The sequence below is a fragment of the Chionomys nivalis genome, chromosome 12, assembly GCF_950005125.1.
Source record: "Chionomys nivalis chromosome 12, mChiNiv1.1, whole genome shotgun sequence".
In the NCBI taxonomy this organism is placed as follows: domain Eukaryota; kingdom Metazoa; phylum Chordata; class Mammalia; order Rodentia; family Cricetidae; genus Chionomys; species Chionomys nivalis.
In genome coordinates this window covers 12,781,684-12,795,578 of record NC_080097.1, presented here as the reverse complement: position 1 = coordinate 12,795,578, position 13,895 = coordinate 12,781,684, and positions in this window count along the sequence as shown.

Below are 13,895 nucleotides of genomic sequence, written 5' to 3'. Positions count from 1 at the left end.
TTTTACTACAAACATCTTAGAATTCCAGAAATACAATCAGCCAAAACAAAAAGCATCAAAAAGAGAATTATTTCTTCCAGTTGGAATCACGGTTATTGGGTAGCTGAGATGAAGGAGGCTCACAAGAACAAAGGTTAAAAGATAGATGATAGATAGATAGATAGATAGATAGATAGATAGATAGATAGATAGATAGATGATATATAACAGAGAAATAGATGATAGATTATAGATAGATTATAAATAGATTTATATCGATAAATACAGAGATGAGAGATATTTTCACATAATTGTTAACATTGACAATGGATGTCTGTCTAGATAGGCACAGAGATGAGAGTTATTTTCACATAATTTTTTTAAACATTGATAATGGATGTATGTAAGTCCAATGTTCTTAGCCTTCCTTACTCATATCTAAACTGAAAGTTGTTTAGAAACTTCAGGAGAAAAAAAAATGGTTAAATTCTTTAATAAAGGAGACAATGCAAAGCTTACCTTCTTATTCTTACATAGAACTCTTAATTTTCACAACCAAAATGTATCTAATTCATCAAGTGTCTCTATCATATTTCAGATATATTTTGTCTGCTTATTTGCTATTTACTTATTATCTCATCTGTAGGCTACTTAAAGTGTCACTTCACCTTCCAGACTCTGTTGGATCTATCTCAAATCACGTCTCCTCTTAATACTTAATGGTCATCATTCTTCACATGAGTGCTAAAGTCCATATGTAAGAGAAATCAAATAGAGAGTCTTATTACACCTTCCACATTATTTCTTTTCTGGCTAATTAAAATTGAACAAATACAAAGTTTACAGAGAGTTACTTAAGATTTTCTCTGCAGACTTTATGTGTGGAATGTAATTCATTAAACATGACCCAAATAGTTCACAGAAATAATCTATCTATAATATCAGGAAGCAAGCTTAAATGTGCATATTCCATAACAAAGGAATTCAAATTTATATTATCATAAAATTTCAAAGGTGATAATCTGTTAATTTCTCAAAGTAGCTTAGTACCATTTATAAGTTAGAGGAAGGTGACATTCACATGTAAATTTGCCTCCACTCCAACTCTACACTAAGAAATGTTTAAAGTTTGAAATTCATAGTTTTACTACATTAAGTCTGTATTTCTAATAATAAGATATTATAGTTATGCTACATTTCTTAACATAAATAAGCTTTGATGTAGAGTTTGAATTTTTCTTTTTGATTGTGACATCTGTATAGATTACAGTACTTTTAATATCCATTCTGTAGAAGTTGAAACTTTTTGGGACTACATGATATTTTCATTTGTTTATGGTAGAAAGTTAAATATTGGTTGAGAAAAGTTAGATAGAGAATCAAAAACTTTCATTTGATAATTTTTACCATATCAGAAAATTATTTAATATTATTCTAGTCCTCCTAAACAGAAAAATTTGGAGTATAATTACCTATGATTTGGTTAATTTTATGATTAAAATAGTAAAATAATTATATTCATTTTTTAACAACTGATATATGCATATAAAATATACATATCCAGTCCTTGAATTGTAATGGTTAAAACTGACACAACTAACATTTAAATGAATCAAAGTGAAAAATATTCAGTAAACAACATATTTCTAATACTGTACATAGATCTGTTCATTGCGTAGTAACATGCTGTGAAAAGTTGTCCTGCTAAACTGGGTATGATAAGTTGGCCAGGGTGCTGATGCTGATGCAAAACAATAGATAACTCAGTAGTGTACCTATTGCTAAACGATGGTGTTCAGTTGGTGAGGGTAAATAAATGAATTATAGCTCAATATATTTTCAAGCTTAAATAAGTGTATTGAAACTGAGCATTGACATATGTCTGGAGCAAACATGTCAACAAATGGCCCCTGAAAAAGGGGTAAGGTATATAGAAGAAAGAAATTAAATCCATATAGCTCAACTTGCGCACTCACACACACACACACACACACTCAACTTAAAATGGATCAAAGCATAGCATACCATTCAGTTCTGACACTTTAAAACAGGTAGAGGACAATATATTAAAAAGATTTCAGAATATAGATATTGTTGACAAGTTTCTGCAACGGCTTTCACTAACTCAGGAAATAACCACAAAGATTGCTAATGGATTATTAGAAATGTAAAATCTTATGTGGGGGAAACCTTTACTTAAGTGAAGAGATAGCCAACAAGGCAGGAGGAAATATATTATAACAGTGCACCAGACAGAGAGGGTGTTTTTGGAGCTTATTTAAAAATATAATAATTAAACACTCAAAATTCAAATATGTATGGAAAGCAACAAGAAATCAAAGAACAATTATAAAAATTGCATTCAATTATAATTATCAAAAGAGCTAATGAACTGTGATGTGGGGGTCCCCTCTATATGCTGTGAATACCACTGGTTAATAAAGGATCTTCTTTGGGCCTGTTGCAGGGCAGAATAGAGAAAGGTGTGAATTCCAAGCAGATAGAGGAAGAGAGAGTAGGCAGAGTCAGGAGGACACACGTAGCCCCTGAAGATGGTAAAGCACTAGCCTCGTGCCACAGTGTAAATACAAACGCTGTCCCGTTGCAATACACTTTGTAAAACAACCAGGACACATAAAATTTAATTTATAAGACATTTAAATAATTAAATAATAACCGGAAGTAAAATATAATTTAAATTGTTTAAATTTGGTATTATACGGTGCATGGAATGATCTTCAGTGTGTGTTTCAGCATAAATGTGTTTATGGAAGATTCAAGTTAGTAGTCCATATTTTATTCCATGAAACTGCAGGTTCATAATGAATTCCCAATTTTGACAATTGGCTCTCTTGAAGATTTGGTCTTTTCATTCTGTTCATATTGTCCTTATCTAATAATGTGTTTTACTTGAGGCCCTTAAGATTCTTCTCATGGTATACTCATATTCTAAGTATCCTTCACTTTCCTGTGTCTGGGCTGCTTCTGTCACACTGCCTCTGCTCCTCTTCAATGTGATAATAGCTGAAAAATTCTCCTCTTAGACTTCCAAATATGTGAAAACTTGACCAAGCAAATTAGACAAGAGAAAAATCTAGTCTCTTATTGTGCATAAAAATTCATATGATTTCTGCATTTATGATATCAAAGAACCATTTAAAATAGAGAATATTCACCTGTGAATAACTGTAGTAATCATTTGCACAAAATATCCAATTTTAGAAGCACTATTTCTTTAAAATGTAATAAAGACATGACAGAACTAGATAATCTAGGTCATTTCAGGTAGATTCAAGATAGCAACTCAGAATGGAGTTTATTTATATCACTTTTTGGAAACTTTATATAACACGTTTTAAAATGCAATGCCTTTTCTTTGAATACAGTGTTGTAGTAGTATGAATTCTATTATTCATGAACATTTCTGAAAGGACAAATTTAGAAATAGCACATTTCAACTCTTCAGTGTAGTCCTAAAATTAGCCTGCCACATTTTAGAAGCAGAGCAAAACCAAAGATAAATACAGTGTTGAGATCAAACAAAATTGTTAACAATGCCTGTAATGAAAGACAAAATTACACTCAGGGTTTTGGGGGACTGGGAAGAGAAACACAGAAAAAGCTAAATTTAGAGGAGAAATAAATAACTAGATTATTGACCCAGTAAAATTGAACTCTGAATATATATTTTTTTATTCACAGTACAGAAATACACAGTTAAAGGGATTGCAGCTCAATTGTCCCCTCTCAGAGAATCTCCACAGAAGAAAATGAAACTTCTTGACTGTTTATCACAATCATTTGAAGACCAAATGATTAGCAAAGGTTAGATAGAAGTTACTCATGTCAGTGTGACATTATATGGATTGGAATATTGGATTTATAAGCTTAATGTCACATTTTGAGTTTTATTATTATTGCTGCAAGCAAGAATCTAGTACGTACTTTGTTTCTGTTACTGGGTTGGGATTTATGTAGTTCATTTCAATTAGTTCACCAATCAGTATTAGTATATTGCTCAGATTTAGCAAGTGGTGTTCAAAGAAGCGGTTTATTAAACACATAATTGCAAAAAAATTCATCCTGCATTCAAATTCTTAGAAAGTAGTAAAGTTTGGAGTGGACTCAGACTGACTTTTAATCATTATGCATTCTTGATCCTATTTCAATATCTGTCAAAATGGACTTTAAACCAAAATTAACCAGATGCTGGGGAAAGATAGTACTTACTCATCAAAGGAAAAATATATCACAGGATATTATAATTCTTAACATCTATGCCACAAACACAAGGGCACCCATGTACATAATAGAAACACTATCATAGCCTAAATCACGCACTGACATCTAGTGGGATCAATCCATCTCTTCCACTAATACACAGACCATCTAAAAAAAACAAAAGAGAAAAATTCTGGAGCTAAGCTTATAAATCACATAACATATTTGTACAGAACATTTCATTCAAACACAGAAAATATGCCTTATTCATATCACACCATAAAAGTTATCCCATAATTGACCCCATTCTTGGACATAAAAGTCTCAATGGATAAAAAAAACGAAAATAAGTCTCTGCATCCTATCTGACTTCAAGATTAAAGTTGCATATTAGAAACAACAAAATATTTACAAATACATGTAAACAGAATAGTTCTCTTTGGAATGAAAACTAGGTCAAGACAGAAATTGAGAAAGAAATTAAGTGCTTTCTAAAATTGAGTGAAAAAAGAATACAAAACACACTCAAACTTATGAGATTCAACAATGACTCTACTAGTTCAAAGACTCCTAGTTCAAATGACTGTTCAAGTTCAAAGCAATAGCCACCAAAAATAAAAGCTGAAGAGATGTCTTAATAGTAGCATAAAGTGCACCACAAAGTTTTAGAATAAAGAATAAAAATATTACATCCAATGGAGAAAAGTTTATTTCAAAATTGAAGTAAACAACAAACAATAACATAAAAGTAAAAAGAATCAATAAAACACGTAGTTCATTCTTTGAGAAAATCAGTAAGATTGACAATCAGTTAAAAATTAAGTAAAAATGTCAAGAGATAATATATAAATTAACAAAGTTAGAAACTACAATGGGAACAAAGGGATAGACACAAAGGAAACCAGATAATCATAAGGACATATTTTAAAAACCATAGTCCACCAAATTTTAAAATCTAAAAAAAATAAATATGTCAATAGGTATCACTTACTAAAGGTAAATGAAAATCAGAGAAACAAACTAAATAGACCTACATAACCCCTGGCTATAACCCCTGGTTATAAGCAGACACTAAAATTCTCCCAATCAAGAAAAGCCCGGCGCTACATGGATTTTCAATTCTACCAGATTTTCAAAGGACAATAAATACCAATTCTATTTTTTCTGAAAATAGAAACAGAAGAAATATTGCTCAATTTATATTCTAAGGTAACAGATTTCCTAATATTCAAACCAAATAAGACATAACAAAGAATCAGAATTACTGAACAACTCCCTTATGAACATAGATCTTTTCAATAAAATATTTGCAAACAAATCCATGAATAGGTCTGAAAGATCATTCAGAATGATGAAGAAGGCTTTATTCCAGCGATACAAGGAAATGGTTCGACATATTTAAAGGAATAAATGCAATCTACAATATAAACAAACTGAAACATAAAAGCACATGATGAGCTCATTTAGTGCAGAAAATGCATTTGACAAAATTCAACACTTGTTCATGGTGGATGGGCTCTGACAGGGCTCCAATGGGCCCACTCCCCAGGCTCCACTCTCGGGCTTATCTGCAGCAGTGAACAGAGATCTAGGGCCCAGGGCAGACAAACAATAGCTCAGGTTTGGGCTCAATGCACCTGGACCATAGCCTACTCCTGCTCAGCTCTGCTCTCGTTCCAGTTCCTGCTCCTGCTCCCTTTCCTGGTCCTTGCCATTTTCTCTCCAAGCCTAACTGCACCTGGATTCTCCATCAGCTGTCTCCCTGGTCCTTATGTTTCTATTCCCTCTTATAACGTCTAGTCAGTTGACACAGGTTTCTAAAACTGTGATATTTTTTCTCTGTTAAAATAATGTGGTCACAATATGTTTATAAAAGTGTGTAACTGTGTTTTCATGATGTGGATTTAAGCTTTTGTGTACAGTGTGCTTCAAGATTACAGCAGCTCTGGAAAAATACAAACAAGTGAGTAACCACCATTTTAGAGTTCCCACACGTGCTAGTATTCTACTAGCATTGATAAACTGTAACTAAACTGGATAAATACACATCTAAATTTAGCTTAGAGTCCCAGTTTAAAATACCGGGTAATGGTCCCTGGTTCTCAAGTGCCTTTACAAATCTGAGATCATGGCATTTTAACAAGAGCTTCTAACACAGACATGCCAGCTTTTGCAGGATTCTTTGGTTCCTCAAGAAGACAGAAGACCTTCCGCTTCCAGGCATTGACTTTGGGCTTGGCATAGACACCCACACAGCAAAAAAGTGGCCTTTTACCTCTCCAGCTTTCTGGATGCTTCACCTGGGAATCGATCTATTCATCTTGCTAAGAAAAGTAGACTAATCTTCCCCACACAAAATAAATCTTTGGGCCTCTTGTACTCAACAGCTAATGGCAAGCACTGCTTCTAAGACTGGTGTTCTCCAAGGACAAGGAGAGGATTTGGGATTGCCATTATAGCAAAACGCTGTCTCATTTTTTGCTCATTTATTCCTCCCAGATCTGTCTAAAGGCATTTGACAACTCAAGGTACTGTTCTTTAACAGGCTTCATAGTCAGGATTAACAGGTTTTCAATCTTCAGAGGTTCAGAGTTCCCAATTTCCTTCCAAAATGTTCATACCTTTTAACCTAAAGCAATAGCCTTTTGCTATAAAATCTGTTCCAATTCTCTTACAGGTTCCTGTAAAAGTTCTATTGCTACACCAGAATCAGGTCTGGTAAAATCTAGGGTTCCAAATTCCTTTAATTATTTACTGCTACATGAAACCCAGCCAGTTTTAAGCATATTTTACAGGTCACTCCTGTTGACTAAGCCCAGCCCAACCTGCAAATCTCTCCCAGAACAATGCCAAAAACACCTACACCACCTCCTGGGACTTCACCATTGGTATCAGTTCTCATTCTGGATCAAGAACACCTGCCAACAATTTTGGATCAAGGACACCTGCCAATTAAAATCTGGTTTTATCTGCTATTGTGTCACATCACATAGCTAACCCCATTTCATAGGGCCAATAATAACAATATATTTTCTCCTAGCCACCTGCCTTCACATCTCCCTCAAAAAACAGCTGCCTGAGGACTACAGCAAACCGGATGCTGTGACAACCTCACCTTTCACTGAGCGTGACTGGGCCAACTTTCAGCTCTTTCCTTTCCCCTCTCCCATGTCATTCCATGACCACAAGAAGTAGCAGACTTGAGTCTATGCCCCTTTTTCCAAGAGGAGCCTAAAATGTTGATCATAATTATCATCTCAACTTCATGTCACCCCTATATCCAAAGAGACTGGAATGTGATGTTAAATTGGGAGCATTACCCTGGCCCCTGACATTCTTCCCATCCCCCTGGCCTGGGAGTTACATTGGTCTGGAGTCCAAATCCCAGCATGCCAGGTCCTGACCCCTTCCACAGGGTATTTAAGTTGGTGCCCAGAGGAGGAACATGTGATCCCAGATTTTTCATATGCTCCCTGGTTTCCTGTCTCCCCTGCCATGTTCTCGGCCACCTGAGAGTGCTGTATTTATTAAAACATGGGCATTTTAATTTGGTTTGATTTGACCTGACTGGATTTTCGTACACTGATGAAGAAGATTTTTCTCAACACTACTCAGATAATTTGAGAAGACTTTAAATAATTTAATATATCATTCATATCCGTATACTAAGTAAGTAAAATGTTAAAATCTTTGACATTCACTCCCAAATAACTGAAGACTAGAAAAAATATAATTAGGTACTGTTTAGAAAATAGTTTTTCACAAAGATAGGCCTAATCAGCAACATTAGTGGATTAGGGAAATGTACTATTTTTAAAAATTAAGAGAACTTGAATTAAAAAACATTTTCAATAAAATGTAGATGATAGACAAGTGAAAAGTAAATGGAATTCTCAGATTAGCATGTTATACCTGTAAAAACATATTGGAAGATGACATAAAATTAAATCTCTAAAATTTAGTGTATAAAGAAAAAATAACTTGGAAACATAATTTATTATTATATAGGTAGAAGGATTATTGATAGATAGATAGATAGATAGATAGATAGACAAACATATATAATGATGAATAAATCAATATACAGATGGTCAGACAGATCAGTTAAAATGACAAAACTGACATTTGAGGTATATATGGACATTTTTTCCAGATTCTGTAAAACAGAAAATACACGGGAAGATCTAGTACAAATATATATGGCTGAACTACTTGCCTATAGGTAAGAATTCTGCAATGGTTTCAGAGATACTTCGCAAAAGAAGGACACCTTCCTCCCATTAAGATGCCTGGAAAATGTAGTTATACTATGATAGTTTTGTTTTTCCTTTTTCCCCCCTCTTTTAAGGGCACAGTACAAAAGCACACACTGGCTTAGTACTTATAAATGTCTGGCCTCTCTCATGTCTTAGTAATAAAGGACTATACCATCATTGTTTAGTAAAGTAATTAAAATCATCCACTTTTCTGGATACAAATTCCATTATAGTGGGTAAAATTCTAGTGTAAAAATACTCTCAGAATACAATTAGTATTAATTTGGTTCACTACTACCTACTTCCCTACACACACACACACACACACACACACACAGAGAGAGAGAGAGAGAGAGAGAGAGAGAGAGAGAGAGAGATCAATTCCTACTTTGTTCTTGCTAGAAACAAAAGATTGAGTTCTGAGAAAGGCTGGGAATCCTGCCTGCAGAGTTACCCTGAAATCATTCATTGACTCTACAGGCTTACAGTGAAAAGAAAACATAAAGAAAGGAAACAAATAAACAAGCAAATAAAAACCAAATAAAACATGAAAACTTGGCAATCACAAAGTCATGATGTTTCTTTGTATACGATATTTATTAAAACATGGCTACATGGGAGAAAGAAAAGTGGGTTGGAATCTTTTCTAAACTAGTGTGTAGTTCTCAACATTGTCAAGGTTTAGGAAACAAAGAACTTCCAGGAACAAAGATCTGAAAATAAAGCAAAGCTACATTGAGAGTCACAAGGAAGGTTCTAAATGACCATGATGATTGCAAATTGTTGGCTTCCTTTCAACCTAGAATCGCTAACAGCTAAGCTCTTCAATGTCACACTTGCTTCTTCTGAGTGACACCAAATCCCACAAAGAACTTAGCATTTCACAAAATTAAATTGATCATCCTTGACATGTGAGACCAATTTGTTTTTCATGCCATTTGCAAGCTTTGAAGTTGAGTGGGGCCAAAAGCTAGATAGTTAATCCTGGAGCTCTGAAAAGCGGGTATGAATTTACCTTAGTCAATTTTGGCTAAAACATCAGCCAAACTTGATTTGGAAACCATGCAGAAAATCACTTATAAAAGGGAGACATGTGAGTCAAGCTAAGCCCAGGCAATGTTGTGATCAGACAGCCACCAAATCAGGCCCTATTTACAAGTAGTAATAAAAACATTAAATGTGCACTAAAACAGAAGAGAATACTGTCCCTTTTTGAGAATAATTTATGTGCCTTAACAAAAGGAGAATATTTTTTCTTGATATTCCAGTTTTCTACCACACAACTTTACATTTAACATAACTGTCTTTATAAGCTATACAGAATAAGAAAGTTTTCTTCTTGTCTGTTCCTCATACCATTTGTACCTGAAACACATTTCATATGAGATCATTTATATGAGCTATTTTCTATAATCCATGTAGTTGGCATTATCAGAGACTAACAGATATAGTAGGCACATGGGTTCTCTAGAATGATTGAAGTATTTCATCTTCATTAGGATTCATATTGTCATTAAAACTTGACCTGTTAGGCAGGAACAACTAATATATTTCATGCTATCATTTATATATGAAGTGCCCCATAAAGGCTCTTGTGTTGAATATTTGTTACCCAGTGACAGGTGACTGGATTATGTACCTAATTACTAACTCAACCCATGGATTAATCATTAATTAGTAAACAATAATTGTGCTTATAACTGGTTTGCTATATTCTAATAGGTTCTTTGAAGGAATTTGGTCATTAGAGGTAAGTTTTTGAGGGCTACATGCACCCCTTGACTCTTTCTCTGCGCACATTCACCCCCATTCTCTCTTACTCTTCACCTTCAATCTCTCCCAACTTCTGTCTCTTTTTTTCCCTTCTCCTCCATGAGGCTAAATTGTACTTGTGTAAAATGTAATTGTTTCCTCTGTGGAAATAATCTTCAAAGTCACCTGTGTATAAACTCTACCATTTGATGATAATTATCAAAGATTTATAGTGTAGGGTTTAAAATCACTCTTCTTTCAAAATATTCAGCTGATTGATTATATTAGTATTCAGCGAAAACATTTACAACAAAATTTAAAGGCATATTGTGCATGTATTCAAATAATTTATAAGTAGATTTAAAAAAATCAGTTTCTATTTTTCCTTAAACTGAAACTGCTTAGATAATATTCATAATAATTAATTACAAATATGTTGTTTTATTATTTAATATTCATAACAATCATAATGATCCTGAAATCATTATGTGATGTTTCCATTTCATACTTATAAAAGCAAAAGAAAGAAAATTGAATTAGTTTTAATGTGGTGAAGTAGATGGTAAGCAGTTGGGATTTCAGTCTAGAGCTTAACATCTCTAGTAATCTGGTAATCTTGTGTTTCTGCATATATGTTGGCCTAGATATTATTATGCACAGAATGAGAACTTTTTTATATTATGCTCTTAAACTGTTATTTTTTCTTTAATCTATAGATTATGGTTAACTTGGAATCAAATAGTCAATAAAGTAATATAATTATTTCTAAAAACATTATACAATAAATATTGATATTTCATTTAAAGAATTCTTATTAGGAAACAGTCAATTATCTCTCTCTAGGAATAATCAGGGAAAGACTCAAGATCGTTAATAATCTGTCCTGAAATTTATTTGGGAGTGTATATTATTTTGGCTTTCATAACTTCAAACACATGTATAATATATTTTGATCATATGCACTACCCTATTTCTCTCTCTTCTCATTTCCTTTGACTGCTTTTTCCCTTATTCATGCATTTTTTATTTTTCTCTTTTAAACTTAATTTTAAAGAGAAAATTTACATCACTTTTCTCCTTCTAATTCCTCTCTTCAATCCCTTCTCACACCTTTTCAAATTGAAGGTCTCTACCTTTTAGTATAATTTTATATATTTATGTAAATAAATATTATATATATCACTGCTGTTTAAATATGTTTGGGTAGGTACAATTTCATGCTTTACCACTTTGAATTGAAAAGAAATTAAGGGGCCCATTTATGGATGGCTAATTCTCCCTCTCTCAGTCCAGTGGTCCGAAGTTGGTCTTTGTCTCTATCTTCATGTATGGCCACATGAAGGTTCTATGGTGATATTCAAGATAGTCATCAGTCTGACTACTGGACAAGGCCAGTTCAGTCACCCTCCCCTCTACAGCTCAGGGTTCTAGCTGGGGACATCCCTGTAGACACCTGGAAACCCCTCTAGAGCCAAGCCTCTTGCCAACCCCCAAATGGCTCCCTCAATTAACATATCCTCTTCCCTACTCCCATATCTGTCCTTCCTCCATCTCAACCATACCACTCTCCCAAGCTCTCCCCAACCCTCTCTTTCTCCCTTCTCTCTTTCCCTCCCTTTCCTCCCACCCTACCCCCAACCCCATGCGCCCAAGTTTTGCCTAGTGATTTTGTCTGCTTCCAATTTCCAGAATGATCTTTATATGTTTTTATTTGGGTTCACCTTATTACTTAGCTTCTCTGGGATCACGAACTATAGGCTCAATGTCCTTTGTTTATGGTTAGAATCCACTGATGAGTGAGTACATACCATATTCATATTTCGGGTTCTGGGTTATCTCACTCAGGATAGTGTTTTCTATTTCCATCCATAGCTTCTTATTTCTTTCTTCATTTTAAAAGTTATTTTATTTTTCTGCAGCAGATATATTGATTTAGAGCTTTTAATTTTAAGAAGACAATTTTACTCAATTCTTGCTTCGGACTTTGAATCCACAGGCTACTCCTCAAATCATTTTAGTGCCAAGTAAATTTCTTTGTCTCTTTTATTCTGGTGTGGTATTATTCTCGCTGTTCACCACACTCCCCTCAAGGGCCTCGATAATCCCAATTGATGATTTCAGCTCAGGTTATTTAAATTTACTTTCAGAAGAGTAGGTTTTAAAAGATAAACCTGGTGTTTTCCATATGTGCTGATGAAAATGAGCAGGAGAGCAAGGTGAGTTTATTAAAAACAGCAAGATCTGCAGCATGGAAGAAACAAAGCCAACAGTGGGGAGTAGGGCAAAATTGAAATCGCAACTTAGCCAAGCAGTGTTGTCAAAACCCAATGATTTCTGCTTTGCACTTCCTTGTGTGAAAGTAAGGAGGCCAAAGTGAAAAACAGTATTTCTGGGGTCTGGAGACTAAAAGAGGCGAAGCGCTTCCTGGCTAGAGGAAATTAGCTCAGTTCAGCAGGATCTGCATGTGGTTACTGGTGATTGGCAAGAGAATAAAAGGAAGAATACCAGAGAAGATTAAGAAGATACATCATTCCTGTAGCCACAGAGCTCAGGGTTCGGGCAGCTTGGATGCATTTAGTCAAATTCAAGGAAGAGGGCAGCTAGCTCAGAAACTCTCAGCCTCAGTACAAATGTATGTCTGTGACTTTAGAACCCTGGCACTGTGCTTAGCATTCTCATTCTAGGTCTTCAGTGCCATTCCAAATTAGAAGAAATAAGGGAACAAAATGCTGACAGACAAGGACAGGATTATATGTGGTAAAAATTTGTTTTTATATGACTCAGCATACTTCCTGGTCTACTATAAATATGCAACAATTTATTATATGACATTTGAACTAAAAAGCACATATATAAATATTGTCCGAGATGTAAAATCTGGAAATAGTGTTACCTACTTTTAGGAAAATGCTTTCATGCCAATTAAGGCAAACACTCATATATATGCTGACAAGGCAAAATGGTAAAGATAATCTTTCACTTGTATGTCCTCCCAGATGACCACAGGGTCTGTAAAGATGGTAATTTAAATAGTCATTACCATTAACCATAAAAAGAAAAGTTATTCAGATTATTTATTTAAACTATTATCCAAGATTTTACGCAGTGAAGCATGAGTTATCTAGATTGCGGCTTTTCTTTTCTGCATCCCAGTGTTTCTAGAAGTCTTATACTAGAATATTTTGTATATGCTATTCTTCTGTAGGTAAATTTTTATTCTTCACATTAGAGTTTTAACAATGTCTGGAGAAATGTTCAGCTGTCAAAACTTGACCACATCTACCACTCTGATATAATGATTAGAAGCTGAATATTTATTTAGCATCTCACAGTACAAAATCATTTTCCTACTTGTCAATTCAAAAAACACCTAGTCCTAAATAAATGGGCTGACTTTTAAAGTCTAGTTTTAAAACAATATTTCTGGCTTTTTTTTCCCTAAAAGCAAATATACTGATAAATATATGTATCTATATTTTCTGATATGTGTGAACATGTACATCTCCATTGAAGTGTGTGCAATAAACAAAGAAATATAATGAAGAAAATTATGTAAATAGATTGCTACTATTTGTATGTAGTAAGGAGGCCAATAGTTAGTTTCCAGCTGCTTAGCCCCAAAATATTCACACAGAAAATATTATTTTAATCACTGCTTGACCCACTATCTCTAGCTTCTTATTGGCT